This window comes from Halichoerus grypus, chromosome 6, assembly GCF_964656455.1.
Source record: "Halichoerus grypus chromosome 6, mHalGry1.hap1.1, whole genome shotgun sequence".
In the NCBI taxonomy this organism is placed as follows: domain Eukaryota; kingdom Metazoa; phylum Chordata; class Mammalia; order Carnivora; family Phocidae; genus Halichoerus; species Halichoerus grypus.
The window spans coordinates 149,850,083-149,873,707 of NC_135717.1; positions in this window are offsets into that span (position 1 = coordinate 149,850,083).

The following is a 23,625-nucleotide window of genomic DNA, read 5'->3' on the forward strand; positions in this document are numbered from 1 at the left end:
TTAGAATACCATCCCAGACTTCTCTTGAGCTACATCCTTTGTACTCAACTGCCTACTGAGTATCTTCATTTGAATGTGGTATACATCCCTCAAACTCAACAAACTGGAGCAGTGCTTTACCCTTAAAAATCTTTTCTTCTCCTGTATTCTCTATCTTGTTGTTTTATGACAGTACCTACTCAGTAGTTCAGGGAAGAAGCAAGGAAGTCTCTTATCTTCATTCTTACCCCTTTCTTATCCCATCAGCCATTATATCCAGAGGCAATTACCTCCTAAATACTTAACCAAATCTACCTACTTCTTTCTAACTCTTCTAATATCACCGAACTCACCAAAATCTTTTACCTGAACTACAACAATAATAATATCTTAATAGTTCTACTTTCTCTCGTCTTACTCCAAAACATTTTTTTAAAAAATATTTCAGTTATACTGTTTTTCTTCTTATTCCCCAAATCCATTTGGTTACGTGCTTCTCCCATTTGCAAGTCTTCCATGGTTTCCAACGCTTTTGTGATAAGATCTAAAATCTCAGAACAGCCTTAAAAGGACCTGCCTATTAAGCCTACTTTTCCAGTTTAATTGTGAACCACTTCTCCCACTCTTATTAAACTCAGAACCTTTACACATACTATTTCTTACGCCTGAATCCTCACTCCTTTCAGTTGTCCGGCTAATTCACACTTACCTTTCAGGAAGTCAACACAAATGTTACATTCTCACCGTTAAAGCAATTAAACAAGGAGGCCATTAGACTAACGTGGCACTAATGCCTTGACACCTAAGTAAGCAAACCGAACCTAAGCCAGAGTAAATTCCTTCAAATGTTTCAAGGTTAAGAAATCTAAATCTAAGAACAACCAATCACAAACAGCAAAATAGGCTTTCCCAAGTAAATCGGCCTTCTAAGCTGTAACCAATCAAATGATGTCCTTACTTTGTTTCTACATCTTCTCTATAAAAACCTTTCCCCTAGCTCCTATTGGCAGAGTATTTCTGACCACTTTCAGTTTGGTACTGCCCAATTGCAATTATTTGGAGTTTGCTCAAATAAACTCTTGAAAATTTTTAATGTGCTTCGTTTACTTTTTAATATCTCCAAAGCCTTTTCTGACCCTGCAGGCAGGAATAGACTCCCCTGTTAATGCTGTCGTAATAATACATTACTTTTGTAACATTTATCACAATAACAGTAATTCTTTCCTTAATTATTTATTTGCCATAGCCACCCAATTAGACTATAAGCTTCTTGGTAGCAGTCAAATTTTCAGTCCTTGGTCTCTAGACAACACATTATCTGTTGATGGTAAACTTTTAAATAATACTTGACGAATGCATAAATACAAACAATGAAGGAGGCAGTAAAGAACCTATTTTTGCATCTCAGGACATAGTTGAATCTAAGGGATAATTCTAACCCTGCAGGTAAGCCCTTAAATATTATTTTGGCAAGCTGATTTAACACTGAGGATTTCTTTTCTTACGCTTCTTATTGAATATGGAATCAGAAGAAATTACATTACTTGATAGCTATGAGACATTGGGCTAGTCACTGGGTGTCAAACTTAAGGACAGGTGTTCAGCTGCATGTAACAAATAATTTTAGGAACAGTGGTTTAAGCAACCTGGCTATTGTGTTACTCCCTCAAAAGCAAGAAATTCAGATGTAGGCAGCCTGATGTCTCAGGGATGTCAGGGTTGATTTTTTTATCTTTTCTCTGCTCAAGATAGCTGCTGGAGCTCTGGCCTATACATTGGCAGGGAGGAAGAGGGGACATGTGCGAAGAGCAAAGTGGATACATGTGGTATCATATAAGTCCATTCCCTATTTACAGTGCTTTTCTAGAAATTCTTCCCAATAAATTCACTTACATCTTTTTGTCTATAGATATCACTATATGGCTACCTATGTCAGCACAGGAGTCTGAGAAATGCTTTGTAGGTGGAAACCTTGCCAAAACCAACAAAATCAGTATTCTGTTAAATAAGAAAGAAGAAAAGCATAGTTACTGGAGATGTTACTGGCAGACTCTACCTAACTTGAAAACACCAAGTTTCAGTTTATCAGAAAACAAAGGATAAAAAATATAGACTTTTCAAGGTGTTTATTAACATTAACGAAGATAAAGTATATTAAAGGTGCATCATTGGGCTCTCTGTAAATGATGGGTACAAAATAACAGCCTCATTATCCAAATACTGTGAAATATAAGGTAATATCAGCTCACAGATGTTTATGGGTTTGCTTAGAACTCAAATCCATTGGCATTTATTATCCAAAATTGAAACAATCTTGACTATCAAAATGGAATCTGGATATTTAACCATAGATATTGTCTTGATTTTTGTGTTCTAAAGGGAGTAGTATAGACATATATGTTTCTAGGGCAACTAAGTTGGAGGTTGGTTGCTGGAAAATGGATTACCTCAGATTTCTGAAATTCTGAGGGAATTATGTGAAATCATAGAGAAAGGAATTCATTTGATTTAAATTTGATTATATAATTCTATCTAATTAGTGCATGCTTAATTACCATCTATCTCTCAAATTCTCTGGGGCACAGAGGAAGAAGAGACTTTGCCTTGCCCCTAAAGAACTAAAAATCTTTCTACAAGTAGAATCAACTAGAAAATAACAGTTTATTACTATGAAACTTGTGTATGCGTGTGTGTGTGTGTGTGCCTGCATAGTATATTCTGTGCCAGTCCCAAGAAGACGGGGTAGACTTCCATCTTTGGACAGTGAGAATCCATAAACCTCGTCAGAGAAGAAAGGTAAGATTTTATCTTTTCTCTCTCCTGTGTTTATTGCAAAACTTTATAAATCTTGGAATCATCACCTTCTGGCTTGAAAACCCCATGAAGCAGAGAAATCAGTTACTACTTGTCCATGGATCTTCAAGGTGAAATATGCCCCTAATCTGTGTTTATAGAGTTTTTAATTAAAATACTCCATGACTTTAATCTTATGCCAAAGTTTTGTGGAGATTTATTTTTCTCATAAAATTTGGATTATTCTTTCTGTTTCTCTATGTTTTCTGTCAGTCATACAGTATAGTATGTTTTTTATTCAGTAGTTTGCCTCATTGGTATCTCACTTCTCTAGCCTTTATCCCTTACCATTTTCAAAATGCTTTTCACATTTATCTTTCTCCCTTATTCTTATTTTCTAAGTTACTGGAGGATAATGATTTTGATGTTTTTGACAGGAAGTGATAAAATTATTTTAAGGTTTTTTTTTTTTCTAATAGAATCCATACCACAAGTTAAAGAAAAATGTCCATGGAATTATTAACTTCATTATATTCTTGATAAATTTTTTAGTAGATACTGGGTAGAATGCTAAGAAATTTTCGATGGTTACCAAAGAAAGATTTATCATTTCTGACTGTCTTCCTCTTCCATGGTATAATTCCACTGAAATGTCTGAGTGTGCCTTTTAATTTAAACCAAGTGTCCAGCCCTTTGATTCACAAGTTTGCACTCAACTAAAGAACATCTCAGGGTGTACTCTGTGTGCTGGTTATAATGGCTTAATGGAGCTACATATGGATTAACAGAAGTCAAAGCTTTTGAGTAGGAGAAATAGAAAGGACTGCTTTGCTAAACAGTGGGGCCACTGACAACACAATACAATATCAGTATTGGAAATACTATTTAGAATTGAAAGTATAGTCCCCATTCCATACACTGTGCCTTAACTATTCAGTGATGGCCCTAATAGTGTGTGTGAGTGTTCTCTGATATACCTGGTAAAGTCTCCATCCTTGAGGTGTTGCGATTCTGTAAGGAAATAGAGGCCTAGGAGCTATGTTGGAAAAATTGGGGCATTGGCATTAAGGAAAGAAATGTAGCTGAGTCAAAAGAAAAGAGCAATTTACAACAAGCAAAGAAACAAACAAAAAACACACAAAGATTTTGGGATTGCTTGGGATTACTGAAATATGGAAGATGAAGCCTGAGTTAGATCACTGTGTCCTAACAAGCTTAACATGGACTTGTTTTGGGTGGGGTTAAATCTGTGTATTTTTATATATTGGAGAGAAAGTAGAAGTTCTCTTGCTTCCATAGATCTTTTAACTTAAGCTGAATTGGTGAAATAATAATAGGTTACCATATATTCTTTCAATCAAAAGCATCCATTGACAATGAGTAAAAGGTTAATTGGTAGATAGGCATTCAACATTAAAATACACACCCACACACAACACATATAACATACACATGCATATTTAACAATTCACAAATGCCTGGCATTCTTCATGGGGCTAGGATTTATAGGTGCTGAGGTGGAGGAAAACAAAACCAAGCATAACAAAAAAACAAGGTTCTCATCCTCATGGAGTTTATGTCAAACAGAGAACACAAACAGGAAGTCAATAATATAAATAACTTTTTTATTGCATTCATAAGAGGAGCCATGTAGGAAAAACACAGAGGACTTTGAAACTACATAGTGAGGAACTTAATTTAGTCAGCAGTGGAAATAGCAGATTTAAATCTTTAGAAACATATTTTCCTTATGATCTAGAGTGTTTGGGTGCAGTGGAGGGAGTGAGTAGGTGGGTGGGGAAGGAGGGAGCAACAGTCTGGTGCCTAGAGCCAAAGGAGGAAACAACTTTGTTCACAATAGACATCATTAACAAAGCCAAAGTACAGTGACATCAGCGTCTACATATTTTCCATGATTTCTAAAAATATAATCAACTCATTAATAGAGAAACACTACAACATATACATTTTAAAAAATTAGTGGGTGATTTGTGCATTTGGCCGTGAGATTGGGTTAGTGCTGTTATATTTAGGTGCAGGTCTCTCTTATTTCCCATGCCTCATACTGTTGAGAAAATACTATCCAAAAGAAAGTCCACATATTCTGTCTCAATCCCAACCATTTATTTCCCTCCCTCCCTTGTCATTATTATTAATCAAAGTGTTTGCAACTAGTTTTTATTTTTAGGTTTTTGTTTTTGTTTTTGCTAAGTCCACATATAAAGAAAACATACAGTTCTTTTTGACGATCATCATACCCCTTTCCATTATGGCAATAATTTCCTAGAATGATGGTGTTATTGATTGCCCAACTATAATCTGCATACCAGAAATGCTTAATATTAACTATCTTGTCATTCATAGTCTGTTTAATAGTAAACAGAGGATTTATAGTCTGTCAAATTTAATGACCAGAAGAACCAATAAAATATGACAGGGAAGACTTCCCACTCTTTAGGAATGGAATAGTTTCATCAGCACAAATGACAGCCTGTCAGAAAATCCCTGTGGTGGTGAAAAAGAAGAAAAATACAATTATATATTTCTGCTCAAGAAAGAAAATGTGCATGATGTCCACATGCAAAATAGAATGTTATGATTTAGGAAATCATTATTCCAAAGTCCCTTGTTTTCTGGGTTAGAATTTCTCAAAACTGAATTTTCATGATTCTGATTGAGATTAGAAATCTATAATAACCAATCTATGTAACCAAATTGATACAACCAACCAGGCTAGTCTAAAATCATTCCATTGATGGATTCACCACTTCTTTCCCAGACTTTGAATTCCCAAAATTAGGCTCTGTGGTGGCAGGACAAAAGGTGCTGAGGGATACAGGAGACAACAATGGAAGTGAAATCCTTCTTCCACTTTGCATTTTTGCCATTCCTTAGACCACCTCTCTCCCCCAACACACATATTGATATTGACACCACAACCCCAGCAGCAGTCCTCAACCCATATCTTGGGCTTAGATCTTGATTGGGTAGTGGTTCTCAAAGTGTGCATGAGAATTATTTGGAGTAACTGGAAAATTTCTATCCTCTAGAAACTGTGATTCTGTGGTCATGTCAACCTAGGTGCTGATTTTCTTTTCTTTTCTTTTCTTTTTTTTTTTTTTCAGTGACTCCTGGTGAATCTGATGCAGATGGCCAACACCATATTATGGTACTCTGTATACATTCTGTAGTTAAACACTAGGTAGTCATTGTGCTGCTTGGTTTCACACCCTGGTTCTGCCAGGCATGAGCTTCGAGGTGATCCTGGCCTATCACATAAGGTCATTGTGCAGATAAAACAGAAAATCTTACAAAGATTTAAAGACCACCTGGCATTTAAGATACTTCATGATGTTCACTAGTATTGTTTTGCTGATTTTGTTGTTGCAGCTTCAGTTAGTAACCACCATCTTCAAATTAGCTTAATAATTACAGTGTACTATATTGTAAAAGATCAGTGGTACCCAAGGGACCCACAATATCAGAGTATAGTCATGACCATTGATAAAATACTAAAATCAGGGCTGGAAATCTACCAAAGTGGCCTCTGTCTTAATCATTCACGGAAACCACAGAGCTTCTTAACTCTATTTTTCTCTGTAAGCCTCTCTTTGTTGACTATCTTTATTTCTTCCAAAGCATGGTGAATCATGGTCAGGACACACTTCCTGAATTTACATTAATTCTCCTACCTGTAAGAAACTAACAAGCTCCATTCAGTCCCATTTTCATGTTCCTAGAAGATCCTAATTGATTCTTTTTAGGCTTGTTGATTATCTACCATTGGTTCAATTGGCTATGAAGTGGTATGCAGACTCTGGAGTGAAAACAACTGCTAGAATCCAACTGCATATATAGGGCAATTCTAAAATAGGGAAAGCTGTGAGCTGGGCAAGTACCCTTAAAAGTATCTGCCACAAGGGTTTCCAATATTTCAATATTGGAATAATTCAAGATTTCTGTAAAATACACTGTGAGTTCCGTTCAAAGAATTTTCTGGGGATATAATCCAGTTATTATCTGGATGTTGCTGGATTTAAGTTAATATTGAATGGTTTATCATTGGATGAAATCTAAGCAATCAGTCATAGGGAAAATTGTGAAGGAAACAAATTTATCATTAGTGGTCTATCTTCCCTTTATGAAGTTTTCTGTGCCTATTTTTTTTTTTTTTCCTGAAGAGTCATGTTCTTGTTTTCCTCTTTTAAAGAAAAGGGGTAACGCTTGGCTTGTATCTTAATGTGTTACCCTCAGTGATATTTATATTTAAAAGTATCACAGAGGGCGCCTGGGTGGCTCAGATGGTTAAGCGTCTGCCTTCGGCTCAGGTCATGATCTCAGGGTCCTGGGATCGAGTCCCGCATCGGGCTCCCTGCTCCTTGGGAGCCTGCTTCTCCCTCTCTGTCTCTAATGAATGAATAAATAAAATCTTTAAAAAAAAAAAAAAAAGTATCACAGATTATGAGTACAAACCTTAACAAAAAGAAATGAGTCAATAATGGCAAATTCAGGCAACCATGGGAAAGCTATTTTGAGTACTGAGGATAAACTACTGAGTGCTGTGTTTCTGGTTAGCTCTGGCTATTAGTGCAATTCAGTTTATTTACAGAGTGCAGACGATTTGTGGTTGAACCCAATGCTACTGAGTCATAGCAATGACTGAAAGTTACATCCTTAGTATAGCATGGATCTTTGCCATATACCTGACCTGCATCTGAACTTCAATTTTGGCATGGAACCAGGCTGTGATGGTCATAGAACAAAGCCCATCAACTCTGGTGTGACGGACCTTTCACGGTTTCCTCTAGAGCAGCAATTCTCTGGAAATGAATGGATGGACAATTCAATATTTTATTTACTCATACAACTTAAGCATACACATTTTCATATTTTAAACATCTTGTGTAATGTTCCCCTAGGTAAACATTTAAAAAGGAAATATATATTGGCATTAAAAAAGCTATTGCTTTTGTTTTGTCACTCATTACAACTATGATTTAGAGTATAACTACTCATTTGAACCATAAGAAATTGCTGATATATGACCATTTTAATCTATAAAAATGGCTATTTCATGTGGTTCAATCTAAATACTTGAAATACCTACTTTGGAAAGAAAGCGTATCAGCAAGATATTCATATTAAATTAGGGAAAAAAAGATATAACATTGAGCTTATAGTGTAAACCCAAAAATGTTTTTTTAATTATGATTATGAATAGAAAAATGATCAGAAGGAAGTATGAAAATTGATCAGTGACTGCCTTTGAGTAGTAAATAAGACTATGGGATACTTTATTTTATTTACTATTATATGGTACATATATATTACATTTATTTAATAACTTACTGTTTTTGTGGTCATTAAAATACCATAGGTTGTTTTTGGAAATCTTGAAAAGTAGGAAAAATGATAAAGCAGGAAACTGCTATGCAGAGATTTTGTGATGACTTTTTACCTTCTCCATTCTTGTCATTAAAAAGAGCATTGTTGATATATTTTTACTTACTTTTTTTTTATTGATGGAGATGAACATTTTTAGATGTGTTTGTTGGTTATTTGTATTAATGGATCCTTTTCTGTATTATTCCTGGAGGCCTGGGTCCACTGCTCCATCCCAGAATAACCTGAATGTTAGAAGACAGCGAAGACCTTTGATTTGCTGTTGGCCCTAATTTAGCTACAGTGATATTATCAAAACTAAGAATTTTTCAGAAAGATACAGAAGTAGGCACTCTATACTTGAACAATAGGGCAAGTGAAACAAGACAGCTAACCAAGGGGGAAATATCAAGCACAGAAATGCAAGAAGTGCTGGAAGTATTTGAAGGTGGTAGTTGTAGTGTTAAAGATCATAACTATGATCAGAAGACAGAGCTTTAGAAAACATGCATGTAGTAAGTTGTACACATATTTTATAAATCTATTTCCCCGTTATGGCTCAAACTGGCCTGACTTTCCATGGAATTCACAGAACTTCGGGGGTGGGGAGTGGAGTACCATGGGCTATTTTTTTCTTTATATTTTTTATATTCTTCTCCAGATCATCCCCAATCTCCAACAGGTGACAGTGATCTTGAAAATAAAATGAAGTTTAGATTTGCGTTTGCTTCCAACCCATTAAGAATCATTGCTATGTGAATAAACTTGGGGATGTCAGAGTACTTGGCAAAACATACTTCTAAAATAAATCTCATAAAGGAGCAAATTCTGTAAAATAGCCAGTTCTGACCCAGAATTTTTAGTTAGGTAATTTTGATGCCATCGCTCTGTTATTTTATGGTCAACAAACTTAACATACTAGAGAGGAGAGCCTCAATAGAACCCAGATTTGTATTTAAACAATTGCTTCTCATTAATTGAAACCCTCTCTTTACTCCATCTTCCCAATTCCTCCATGTTTATAATAATAATAGTCAAATTTTCCACGTTAGGAATACATATGCATTTGAAACTACATTATAAATGGGAAAAAAGTTGAATTTCTTTAATGTCATGGTTTGAATCAAATTTGGTTTCCAAATATGGAATTTAATTAAGTCATCCTTTAATTACTTTAAGAAACTTCTTAATGAAAAGTTTACAGCTATTCACACACAGTCTGCAGATTGCAACCATCTTATAGAAAATGCATTCTTTCCTCCCTTCCACTTTCCCTCCCTTCTGAATTGTTTTCCTTCTACAAAAAAGAAAGGGACAATTCACCAAAACAGTTCATTTTATTCCACAGGAGCAATGGCTTCATTTGTAGTAGACACTCCTAGTAAATAAAGATAATTTAAATGTCATCATTCTGTTGATTTTCTTACTCTCTAATTAGCAAGACAATTGATCTTTAATCTTCTCTGTGAACCACCCTTCAGTGAAATCAGTTTTGGTTTACGTAAGATAATCAGCTCCGGAAAGTCTGTTGAATAAAGAGAAGCTTAGGGAAAACTGTCATCAGGCATATACTGCTAAAGCATGCAAGCCAGAAATTTATTTTCCTTCACTGATTCTTTACAGAAGGCCCGCTAGTACAGGTAGGAGGGCAACAAAACAAAAATCATTAGTTTTTCTGAGATATAGTGCTTCTTTGATCTGGTATGTGTTTTATTTGTTTTTGTTTTTATCCCCAAAGGATATTTTTTTCTTTGAAATCAGGGTACTTAAGTAAAAGCAATGTCAGGTTCAGGTGAGGAAGGTGAAGGAGTTGAGACACACACAATAGGATGATGAAATAGCCAGACATAGAAGGCTTTTAAATAAAATAAAGTCACATTAATTCAAATGTAGAAGTTACTACTATATCGAGAGAGATTGACAGCTTTATATTATTATCCTTGAATAGAAGGGGTTATTAAGATATAGTAGGGTGATTACCTTAGGAGAGTATTAAGTCCTTCTGATAAGTTTATTTATATACTAAAACTTTGTTTTCTGAATGAAGGGAGAATATTGCTTATTTAAGCTAATAGTATGACCAGTAAAATACAAATCATTCTTTATCAATAGCAGGATTTTTGTTAGGTAATTAATTCTAAATACATAATTTAAAGAAAAGACATTTAAAATAGTCTGTTATTAGCTCTTAATTTCTTTTTGAAGCTACCAATTGAATGTATATTGGTCTTTGGTGACTTATTATATAATCTTATTTAATTTATCCATGTGTATATAACTCTGGGAATTACTTCATATGTCAGTATCTCAAATCTATTTTTCACTATCCTCATAAGGAGCTTTGGTAAGACATTATTATTTCTTAATCATCTCCACCTGTATTAGGCCTTTAAGGCTTCTGTATCAGAATACCAGAGACTGGGTGGCTTATAAACAACAGAAATTTATTTTTTACAGTTTTGAAGGCTGAGAATTCCAAGATCAAGACACCACAGATTTGGTGTCTGGTGAGGGTCCACTTCCTGGTTCATAGATAGCTGTAATCTCACATTGTAGAAGGGCGAGGGGGTTCTCTAGGGTCTCTTTCATAAAAGCCCTAATCCCATTCACAAGGACTCTACCCTAGTGACTTAATTACCTCCTAAGGCCCCACCTTCAAATATCATTCTCGATAGGGATTGGGCATTTCAACATATGAACTTTGGGAGGACATAAACATTCAGTCTGTAGCACCACCCAATAAAGTTAACACTAGTTATACTTTGTATCTGTTTATGTACTGTATCTATATCTGTGCTTTACATTAAAAAGACTAAGTTTTATTTCAGCCCCAAAGAACTAAGTTTTGCTTTCTTGAGGGAGAGATTGTTTCCACTGAGAATGCATGATATAAATATACTCTTGCTGAACTCAAAACCTCTCTGTTGTGAAATACCTTCAGTAGACTGTCGAATTCATTTGTTTTCTTTGTTTGTTTAGCTTCCCTTTAAGGGAATTTAAGGTGTATTGATATAGGAAACCCAAGTATTCTGAGTAGTATCCATAAATACAGTCCCAGTGGTGTATACCTTTAAATTTAAAAACGCAAGGGCATACTAATTTCCCAGCTTCTGCACCTCTCTTCTCTTCAAAGCCAGGAATATTTAAATTTGCTCCTATGTTCCTAAAACCAGTCCTAGCCTCAAGCAAATGGTACATGAGCAGTTTTACATCAACATCTTATGTCTCAGCATGGAATCACATGTGCTACTCTTTTAACTCTGCTGCAGTGTTCCAGTTTTGGCTGCTGGGTCATTGCTTAGTTCCAGGTCTGTTGGGTACTGGTCTTATTCTATTTCTCCCTTAGTCATTTTGCTTGAGTTTAGGTACTGTACTCAACACTTTCTCTTCTCTAATCGTGTCCTACATTGTTCTTGCTATTGTTTTCTTCCTTTTCTTCTTTTCATCTCTATCTGTATTGTATCATTGCTGCCTCTAACATTGCCCCTAAATTGGATAGCAGCCCCAGATGTCTAGCCTCACAATAATAACACGTTGGAATCAAAATTATGTTTATAATTATAGTGGTGATAATTAGTTCTTGTTGTAGGTGTTGTGTTGTGATGCCTTGAAAAAGTCAGGGGGAACTACAGGTATTTCAGTGCTCTTTTGCATCCTAAATGCAAAGCTAAGTAACTCATAAGAATGCAATGAATGAGTTTTTCTGTATCTACCCTAATATCTTCTACCTAATATATTGGCATTTGGTTTGAAAAACTTAACAAATGGTCAGAAAAATTTCCTAAAACTGATTAGTGCTATTTCCTTAAGGGATTAACTTAACATTTGCTTAAGAAAATTTAATTGACTAGATCTTTTAGGTGGGGGGAAACATTACATTGCTGACAAATGAGGAAATATCTCAAAAGAATTTAAGGAAAGGCTTGCTTATTTGTTTCTGTAGCATTTAGGTTGAGTTCTAAATCTCAGATAACTTTTCTAATAAAAAGTGCTTAAAACATTTATTAAATTAATGCATACTTTGAAATTGTGTCTTCCACCTTTTAAGTCAACCCTTGTTTCTCTCTTGATTTAATGGTTTAGTATAAAAAGTGAATGAAATTATGAAGACCACTCATGAACATAAAAAATCTTTTTTTAAAAAAGATCTAACAAAGTCATGTAACAAATCAAGCAACAGCTTTAAATATGGTGCTGTGTTGCCTGCATTTTTGTTCATACCACTCTCTGATATGGGTTTTTAAATTGGTGAAGGGCTTTGTCTGATAATGGTAGTGTGGTTGGGGAGGACATTTTGTGTTGTTAAGTCAGTTAGGAAGTAAATCACTTCTCTCTTCATATGAAACCCTATCTTTTGAAATTTGTTTACCAGTGTTTGCTTTTTATGGCTGCCCTGATCAAATGGACATAAACTGTTATGGTATTTTGATTCTTCATATCTCCATGATTTAAAATCTAATGCAAATGCAGCTTCTGATAATTTTTTTTCTTGAATAAAGTGCTCTGCAGCTGTGATTCATAGAAGCATATCTGGGCATACTACTCTGGTTTTCTCTGGTCCCAGGTCGAGATCACTCTGTCCTGAATAGTCAAAATGATGCCTTTGTTTTATGAGGTGATCCTTCCTCTAGATTAAAGCAAAATATGTGAATTCATAGTAGATGTTAATGAATTTATGGTTTATGAATCCCTAATCAGTTGTTAAAGGATATATTATACTTAGGTGTGTCCTTAATCTTTGGGGACTTTTAAAGGTAGAATATATTATAATGTAAAGGTACTATTCATGTTTATGCTACCTTCCTGCATTTAACCTCTTCCACAGGGACTTATTTCACCTATAAACACCTGTTTGTATTATCTACAAAGTCTTTCAGTAACCATGCTGACTGATCCTGTCCATGATTTACTGAATATGACATTGTACCAGATCCAAGAGTTACTACTTTATATACTATGACCCAGTATGAATCAGAAGATCATAGTTCTTCTTGGAATTTGTAATAAAAATAGATAGAGAAGTATCAGCTGATCAGCTGAATGATTGAGGTATCAAGACAAATTATGAGGGGCCTGGCACAATGAACAAGTAGAAGAATGAAATCAGGAACATAATCTTATATGTTGCCCTATCCTAGTAATGTGTAGAGAGCCTGATACATAGTACATGATCAATTAATACAGATATTAATTCAGGAAATTGTTCAGGAAAAATCAAGATATGCTAGATGAATGAGACCACATGACCCATAAAAGATATGAGAAGACAAAATTATTCTTTTCTTGAGGCACTTTGCATGGTTTCTCAGTTTTTTGCAACTAAAAGAGACTTCTGAAAACAATGCAGCAAACCCAGTCCCAATATATTAAGAAAAACTGGCCATCTGACTGCATAAAAGAAGAATAAATTAGCAAAATATAATTTTTCAAGTAAAGAACTCCATGGCTATGTTAAACAGAATACACATAAAAAAATTAAATGAGCTTGAAGATCATTTTGAGGATTCCTGGGAAGGAGTCAGAAAGACATAAAGAGAGAAAAGGTTGAGACAGAAGTTGAAATATGGTGAATGGATGTAGAAGAGTCAGAATCTATTTAGTAGGAGCCTCAGAAGGAAAGAGAAGAAAAAAATCACATGTATGAAAAATCTTAATAAATGATGGAGAAGTATTTCCCAGAAGTAGAGAGAGACATGAAACCAGATTGAAATGGATCAAACTGGCAGGTAGGATCAGAAAGTAAACCTCACTCATAGATCCATTAAAGTTAAATTTAAAAACATCAGAGACAAAGAAAAAATAAAAAAATATCGAGGGATAAGAGAAGCTGTGTAGATTGCACTTTGGAGCTACTCACTTAGGGTTGGTTGAAGGACTTTCCTCTCAGTCAAAAATGGTTAGCCACTGGGGTGTTAAGTCTCTGTCACCTTCAGACTGCATATGCAGATATGCCAGTCAGTGTCTGAACACACTGCACACTGTGATGTCAAAGAAACCTTGAGGCAGAAAGTGAGAGATATGTAGTGCAGTTGAGGTAAGCTACTGTTTAGTTTTACCTGTAAATAGCTTGCTTTTGCTGTAATGATTGAAGTAGGAAGTAGACTGAGATGTTATGAGGGTGTACTCCGGGTAGAAGAAGAATTAATTCAGGAGAATTCAGGATTTAGTCTCCTCTTACTCTCTTTTCCAATGTATCTTATTGTAATTTCCTCTTGCCCATCAATCACTCCAGGTACACTGGCTCCTTGTTATCTCTCATATTTCCTCTTCCCTTAAATATCTGAGTGCCTCACTCCCTCCTTTTCTTCAGATTTTTGCTCAAGTATCACATTCTTGGAAAGGCTGATCACCTTATTAAAACAAATAATACCTCCTTCCCTCAACATGCCATAACCACCTTTTCTTGCTTTATTTCTCTCTATAGCAATGATTACTCCTGACGTACTATATTTCTGAATTTATTTATTTATCTTTTGCCTAGAACAGTGCATGTATCAGCAAATATTTGTTGAAAAGTGAGTGAATACATATAAAGTCTATAAGACCAGTAGAAGAAAATTTATCTGTATAATGGAATGTAGACAAGGATAAACAAAATAAATAAAAATATAGTAAATTAAAAAATATGTATATGAAATAAAGGCTTGCAAAAATAAGCACTAATACAAGGGTAATTATAATAAATATAAATGAGTTAAAATTATTGAATAAATGAAAATGACCCATGTATTGGATTAAATATGATTAAACAATATATTTTATAAGAAACCCATTTAAAACAAAAGAACTCTTAAACGTTGAACATAAATTAGTGGAAAATGATACACTAGAAAAGTATCAGTAAGTGGTAAGCCAGTGTAATAATTTTAGCATCTAAAAATTGAATTTAAGTAAAAAAATGATGATGGAAAAATTCTTATAACCATTAGGGACACTATAAACTCCAACTATGTAAAACAACTGACAGAACTTACCCACAATTTTTTCCTCCTGTCTTATTTTATCGAATAAAGCAATCAGGGTAATGTTGAGTAATATTGATAGTTGTAGACATCTTTATATTTTTTTCCTGACATTTATTGGAATGCATTAACACCTGAAAAGCATATCGATTTCATCTTGCATGTACCTGGGATCACTAGGGGAAAATAATATGATTAGCTATATTTGATCACCCTGATTTTTTATTAAGGATGAACTATTAGGTTTGAGAAAGATATATTAGCTTATTAAAAGAATGAATAGTTAATTTAATTAAGAAATGCTTAATAATCTAGTGAAAGAATCATATTTCTTTTACCTTCTAACTTATTAAGGTAATAATTATTCTAATATCGAAACTTCTTTATTTTATATTTACTGTATTTGTGCACAGTGTAATATTCTTGTAAAGTGTTGATGGATTTGAGGTGCTAATATTTTAGTGTCTGTTTACATATGTGAGATTTGGCTCTAATCTTTTGGAGATATGTTATGGACTGAATATTTGTGTCTCTCAAAATTTCATGTGTTGAGGGGCGCCTGGGTGGCTCAGTTGGTTAAGCATCTGACTCTTGCTTTCAGCTAGGGTTGTGATATCAGGGTCATGGGATGGAGCCCCAAGTCAGGTTCTGTGCTGGGCATGGAACCTGCTTGAGATTCTCTCTCTCCCTCTCCCTCTGCCCCTCCCTGCTCATGTGTGCTCTATCTCTCTAAAACAAACAAACAAACAAAAAATCATGAGTTGAAATCCAAATCCAACTGTATGATGATATTAGGAGCTGAGGCATTTAGGAGGTAATTAAGTTATGATGGTGGATGCAACATAAATGGGATTAGTGCCCTTATAAGAAGAGACAGGAGAGAGACTTAGCTCTCCATCATGTGAGAATACAAACAGAAAAGAACCAGTCAAGAAAAGTGCTTTCACCAGACATTGGGTCTTCTTGTGTCTTGATCCTGGACTTCCCACCCTCCAGAACTCTAAGAAATAAATGTTGTTTAAGCCACCTGCTCCACAGTATTTTTGTTATAGCAGCCTGAATTGACTAAGACAAGGGGGGCTATTTTTGTAAGATTTGGAATCCATGAATATGTTAGAATGAAATTGGGTAGCTTTCCATTTTTCCCAAGTTTAAGCATTAAAAAAAAAAAAAGTCTCTAAATCATGCAGTCCCCATGCCTTTTTTGGAAATAGTTTTTGACAGCAATCCTAATTTTATATTTGGATCAATTACCTTCCCTAGAAAATTGTCTATTTTAGTCACAGTTTAAAAATAAAAATTTCATATAATAGTGTCCTCAGTTTAAAATCCCCCTTTATTCATACTTAAGATTATTTCACAAATCTTTTAAAAAGTAAATTGACAATATTTGAGCCAGGTATTGGAAGATGAGTAGGATCCATGAGGGGGAAAGGTCATAACTGGAAGAAATGTAAATGTTCCATATTTGCAAAATTTCTTTTTCATCAGAAACGCAACACATTTAAAAAGACTAAAAAACAAAACAAAAACTCAAGTTGATTAAATTCTGTTTAAAGAATTAAATCTTTTTGGGGGAACTAATACATGTTCTCCAGTAAGGATGCCTCTGGATGTTTGGGAAAGTATATATTTTCGTAGTGCATTTTGTTTTAGGCATAATCTGGTACCTAATCACATGAACCTGTGACTATATTTTCTTACTTGACAGAAGAGTCTTTGCAGCTGTGATTAAGTAAAGGACCTTGGGATGAAAAGATTATCTTAGATTATCTACATGGGCCTTATTTAATCACATGAGTCCTTCAGAGAGAAGAAAGGTAGAAGAGTAGGTCAAGAAATGTGAAGTGAGAAGGACTTGACCCACTGTTACCAGCTTCGAAGATGAAGGAAAGTGGCTGTGAGCCAAACGAATGTGGGCAGTCTCTAGAAGCTGGAAATTGCCCTCAGCTAACAGCTAGCAAGAAAACAGGAACCTCAGTTCTACAAATGCAAGGAAATACATTCTCCTCTAGAGCCTCCAAAAAGAAATACAACCATACCGAAACCTTGATTTTAGCTCTGTGAGACCCATGTTGGATTTTTGACCTACAGAATTGTTAGATAATACATTTGTTTTGCTTTAACCCACTAGATTGTGTAATTTGTTACAGGAGCAATAGAAAACTATCACAGCTTTAATACTAAGAGAATCAGAATAAAACAGTGATGATTCACATAGAAAGCTGTGGGTTTTTTTTTTATAAAAGTTTTAGCACACACACAAAAAAACTTGGTTTCTGTTTGGCTTGTTTCATCTAAAGCTGCATATAGTGCAATGGATGCTTAATAATTGCTCATCAAAGCAGAATTTTGAATGAAAATCTATATATGGTGCATCAAATAATATTTGGCCATCATTGTCTCTTTAGAGCTTTATCTTGCACTTAACAGTCAATATAAAATATTCTGTTAAATGAGAACATTGTATTTTAGTTCAGCTATGTCAAGAAAACATTTAGAATTTGTATACTTTATATGTTTTAAATTTCCTGTCTTGTCAAATTTCATAATCAGTGAAATATCTTCAAAACTCTCCTGTTCCACAGTTTGACATCTATTCTTCTAGATTATCTATTTTCCTTGAAATCCTAATCTTTCTCCTTAATCTTCAAGTGCATAAATGATATGTTGTGTTGGGTTAGTGATTCTAATTCTTTATTTAATAGTATCTTTACCCATTTTTACTGGATGGCTAAGATAGATGGTGTGTAATCACATCTCAACAGACTCTAAGCCAGGGGTGGGTGATGGTCCAGTGAGACCGAAGAAGACAGGTTTATTGGAGGAGGGTATGTACAGTGAGTCCAGGAGTGGCAGTCTGGACAAAGCATCTACTGGTGGAATCTACATGCAGCAAGCTTTTACAGTATAGCAACTTAGACTAGCAATCATCTGTAGCCTCTCCCTCCTTGCTTGGCCAGCATTCCAAGGAGATCAAGGCCTGTCATCTTCACATTTTTCATTACAAGGGAGATGCTGCAGGTTGGCCACTCCCGTAGCCCTTGTCCTTGAATGCTGAACAATACATTCTTCTACATATTCTGCTTGGTGGTAATATAGAGGGAGGACAGGATCTCTACATTCTCAAGATAGTGATTAACAGGGACATTCAGGGTATGTTTGCACAAACCAACCTTCCAGCATGTATCATACAATGGGGAGAATTAAAAATCTGTCAAGATTATTAAATGGAGTTTTTGAAGCCATAGTTACCTGCAATAGTGAGCATGTCATGCCAAATTCATTATTTTAAAATCAGAATTTAAAAGCCTGGTTAGTGTGGTAATTGCTTTGGCACATCCTCTTACCTTCTCATTTAATAAGAAAAAAATTGATGCTGCTTAAATTAGTATTTGGCCATTTCAATATATAGGAGCCAGATGAAATGAAACAGAAGTCACTGAAAAGAATTGGAGTCAAACATTGCAAAGTAAAAATTATTCTCTGCCTCTTCTAATGTTCAATAAAAACCTAATTAGAAATTATTGTTCCAGTGTGCTATTAAAAGTTCTGCTTCAATCAGAATTTCTGCCAAATTACTTTGGAAAAGTCCTGAGCTTTGGGGAACTATTTGGTACAAGTGGGATGGGGCCTAGCTAACCTGATCAAGACCTCCCAGTCTTTTGAATTCTCCGGGATCTTTAGGACTCTGACCTGACTCTAAATCATCCCAGTCTGGATTCAAGTTCATTGAGATCAGCCTGTAAGGTAGACAAGTTGTGCTGTTAGCCATTTTATTGTTAAGTTTTGTGACCACATGTGCTAATTTGTCTACAGCAGCCACAGTCTTAAAAAGCAAAAAAAAAAAAAAAACAAAAAAAAAACCCCAACCAAACAAAAAAGTCTCCTCCTTAGCCTATATGTCCTAATCATTTTTCTGGAGTTTAAGTGGCACCTATCTTATTTGCAGATGTTAATGACATATTCCAACTTCTGTGGGGAATCAAGCTAAGAAAGGAGTTTTGCTGGGTCAGTGCTGGTCAAGATAAAGCACACTGTGAAGCAGTAGAGTTGCTTGGACTACCATTCTTATTCCTCCTTAGAATTTGTTACTTTAGAATTTTTCTGTTTTTGTAATTTTCTTTAAGAGAGGAAGAAAGAGACTCACTCTTTTTTTTTTTCTCTGTCTCTTACTCTACAGTTAGAGTGTAAGACAGCTTACTTACTCCTCAACGGTTAGAGTGTAAGACAGCTTATTGTGTTACTTGCCTGGTCCTGGAAAGACCAAACATGTGGATCATTTAGGCTTTAGGAAATGTTTTTTCTTTTCCTTGTTTTTTTCCTCCAAATGGGGTTGCCTTCTTTCTGTGCTTCTCTTAACATCTATGAAGAGCTGGAGAGCCAAGCAAGATAAGGGGACTGGTTTAGGGAGAAAAAAGAATTCCCTTAGCTTAAGTTTTTAGGCAGGAGACAAAAAGTACTGTATGCATGCGTTCTTTCTGAAGCTAGGGGTTTCACATTATAGTAATAAATAGCGTGCATTTGCTTTTGAATAGCTCCCTGCTGAACTTGAGCAGTAGGATATAGATGTAGATGTTGTACCCATCTCAGCATGACTAAGAAGAGGGAAATAAAATTTTTATCCTAAATATTATAAACATAACAAACACTATGACACTTAACTACAGCTGAACATATAGAAGGTCAAATGTCTGGAGAAAACATACCTCTAGGGTTTTTTTCAATTTCAATTGGCTTGACACTACAGAGTTTTTCAAAAAAGTCATTCATTTCTTATAGATCAATGATATAAGATTAATCTGTACTATCTTAATATTCTTTTTTCTAAATTTGTTTTCTTTCCTATTATACATTTAACAAATGGTATATATAACTCCGAATCAACTTTGGAGAAAACAGGAAAGTTGACATCCCGGTTAGCTTTTACCTCCATTTAATTATCTGGTATTCTCATGATATTCTGCATGCTACAACATCTCCCAGTGAAGTTCTTACAGTATGGTAACCCATGTGGAATTAAGGCTGGGTGGCATAGACATTTATTGTGGTGGATATTCCATAAATGAACCAAGCATGTAGCCATTTTCACCATGAATGAACATCACTCATCTTGTATATGAAAACAGAAACGTATAAATGTTGATTGAGCTCTTTGTTTTGCCTAAAATAATGCAGCCTTTTTACTGTGGGAATCAGCTATCTCTGATAGAATTTTACTATTCCAGGTGAGCGCAATCTTTTTTATTTTTATAAGTTAAAAGTTATTTTGTTCATCTTCGTACAAATTATTTACTGAATATGTGTAATTTCTTCTAACTTCTTTTAATTTCCAATATTTAATGGCTGCATTGTTTGTTTCAGAAAAAAAAGTCAGAACTCAGAAGTAGAAAAGCAGAAGAAAATGCCAGTGTAATTTTTCTGTTTACCAAAAGCAGTTTTCCTAAAATACCTTCCTCAAATATCTGACAAGTAGCACCAAAAAAAATTTCCTGCTTAATTGCTTGTCAGTTTCCACGTATTTATCTTGAACCTAAACTGATTTTTCTACAGAAATAATCCTGAGCTTATCAGTAACTGCTAATGGATTTTTTTTTTTTTTAACGTGGTGAGAAACCATTTCATTCAAATTGAAGCCTTATGTTCAACAATAGTTCATCATCATGAGACAATCTTTGTGTGTAACCCACTGTGCTGGACAGTGCAAGTCCTCTCTGTGTGTGGTATTCAGGGATGATAAAGAGAGGAGAGGGTGGTTGTTGCTGGAGAGGAAGAATGGAAAGAAGAAGGCTATATCAATTTGAAATTTAGAGAAAATAAGAGTTTAGGCTTAATGACTAAAATCCAAGACTGGAACCTGGCAATTATGAGCTGGAAGGTATTCATGCAATTTATGAGTAACCCTATTTTTGGCTGAAATATAATTCAAAGGAATCACTCACTGCTTGAAAGAAAGCCCAGGTATATTGGCATAGTCACTAAAAAACATTTCTATAGAGCTTCCAGCAGCTCTTTATTACTGAAAGGAATATAAGTGGAAAATCACCCTCATTTGGGGCTTCAAAGATAGCCACCTAGAGACATTTTACTTTCTTAGTGTTAAAAGATGAAATCATAGTCCTTTTTAAATTTTTCCTGTAAGATTTGTTAAAGAACAGCTTAATAACTTGTATTTTTCTTATGGATTAACTATTTCTGACCTGTGCTTAAACAGAATTTTCATGTAAAGATTTTTCTGAAGGTCACAATAAAGCTACCCTAACTTTGCAATTCTTAAAATTCAGCAAGAAGCTGTTTGAATTGAAACATCATGCCTTTGGTTCCTGCTAAGCATCTCTCTGACATGCGAAGTAATCAAGACCTTCTGGTGAAACCAGTTCCCTCATCAGGGTTGAGCATGATTAATGGTTATGTGAGGCTGCTTTGCTCATGGAATTTCAAGGAGCTATGGCATGTTTATGCTAAAAGGTGAGGTTGCTCTAATTTCATAAGGATCTGATTCCCAGCACGGTGAGTGTCTGCGACATAAAACTGGTATTTGATAACTTTTTATTAAAGCAATAAATGAATGAATCTATGAAAGGATGAATGAGTTAATAAATATGGAAATGTTGTGGGGCCATAAATCCTTAATCCCAGTCAGGTGTCTTTAAAGTAGGTGGGCTCTGTCATGAGAGTTACTATTGGATAAGAAAATCCAGAGCAATTTCAGCAAATACATGATACAACAGCTGTCATTCCCTGAGACATGGTTAATCTATCAGGATACTCTTTCCAATCAAAACAATCTTAGAACATTATTTCTCAATACAGTTCTCCAGGCAGCCACTACCAGTCAATCAGAGTTGGCACAAGAAAGTCAAATGTTTATCTTTGAAGGTGTAAACAAATTAATACAACCCTAACACTATTAGTTTTTTTAAGAGCCTCCTATTGTTTTATCTCTCCAGTAGTATATTTTCTACTACCCCCATTTTGTTTTATTCATTATTTACTCAAATTGTCAAAAGGTGGGCTGGAAAATTCTATTAGATTTTATGTTTATGGAGAAACAATCATGTACCAAGAGATATTAGGTACTGTTATCTTTGTCTTAGGGGTCTTTAACTGGGCCAATCACATAGGAATCACCTGAGAATCTTATTAAATTGCAGGTTCAAACTCAGTAGGTTGAGGAAGGAAATAAGCATCTGAATTTCTAACAAGATCATTATCAGATGATGCCAATCTTTTTTAAAAACATATTTATTTATTTATTTATATTTTTATTTATTTGTTTGTTTGTTTATTTATTTATTTATTTTAGAGAGTATATGAGCCATGAGTGGAGGGCGGGGCGGGGGGGCGCGGGAAGCCGAGGGAGAGTGAGAAGCAGACTCTGTGTTGAGTATGGAGCCACATGTGGGGCTCAATCTCAGGATCCTGAGATCATGCCCTGAGCAGAAATTGAAAGTCAGACAGTTAACTGAGCCACCCAGGTGCCCCAGATGATGCCAATCTTGCTGGTTGGTCCTCAGACCACTTTACTTTCAGTAGTAAGAGTAAATAATTGATTTTCAACCTTGGCTATACATTGAAATAACTGGGGAGCTTTAAAAATATTGAGACCTGGGTCCTTCCTCAGAGATTCTGACTTAATGGAACCGTGGCATGGACATTTGGATATTTATAAACTCCTCAGGTAATTGTAATATGCAGCTAAAGTTGAGAATCATCACTTCAAGCTATGTAAGCTCTGCATCTGGTACTTAATTTAGGCTAATAATAAAAATGAATTGTTTTCATGGAACACACCTAAAAACACACTTTGCCCCCTCCCAGCCTCACCCGTTTTGATTTGGCTCTTTGCTTAGCTTCACTCTTGACTGTGATCTCTATCCTAATTTGTGCTCATGGTCTCCCATTTGATTTATCTTATAGTAAAGCTTAGACTTTTCTCAGATTACTTTGGCTTAGCTTTTTCTTTTCCTCTTAGGGTCCTTGGCTCTCTCTAATATAAATCCTTTGCTTACATTTTGGCCCCATGTAAAATGGTAAGTACCGTGGCTTTATCAGATGTAAAACTGTAAGGAGGTCAGAAACCTTTCTGAACCTTGAGAGCTTAGAGACTGCAACTTAAAAATAAGAATTAGATGATTCTCATTTCCTAAATAATCATAAAATTATACAGCTGGAAGAAAATCTAAAGATTATCTGGTTCAATACCCTTGTGACAGAGACATCATCTGTTGACTCCTAATGAGCAATACCCTTGTACAGTCTCGCCTTGAAAGAGGTGCAAACTATGACTTATTTCTAAGCAGTAGAGTATGAGAAAAGTGATGGAATGTCACTCCCACTCTAAAAGTATAGTATAAACTATACTTTTAGTTATATAAGTCTCCATCTTAGTAGACCAGAGAGACAGATTTTCCTGTTTTCCTTGAGAAGCCACCACCCATATTGTGAACTGAGTATGGAGAGGTCCACATGGTGAGGAACTGTGGGCAACCTCTGAACAGCTTCCAGT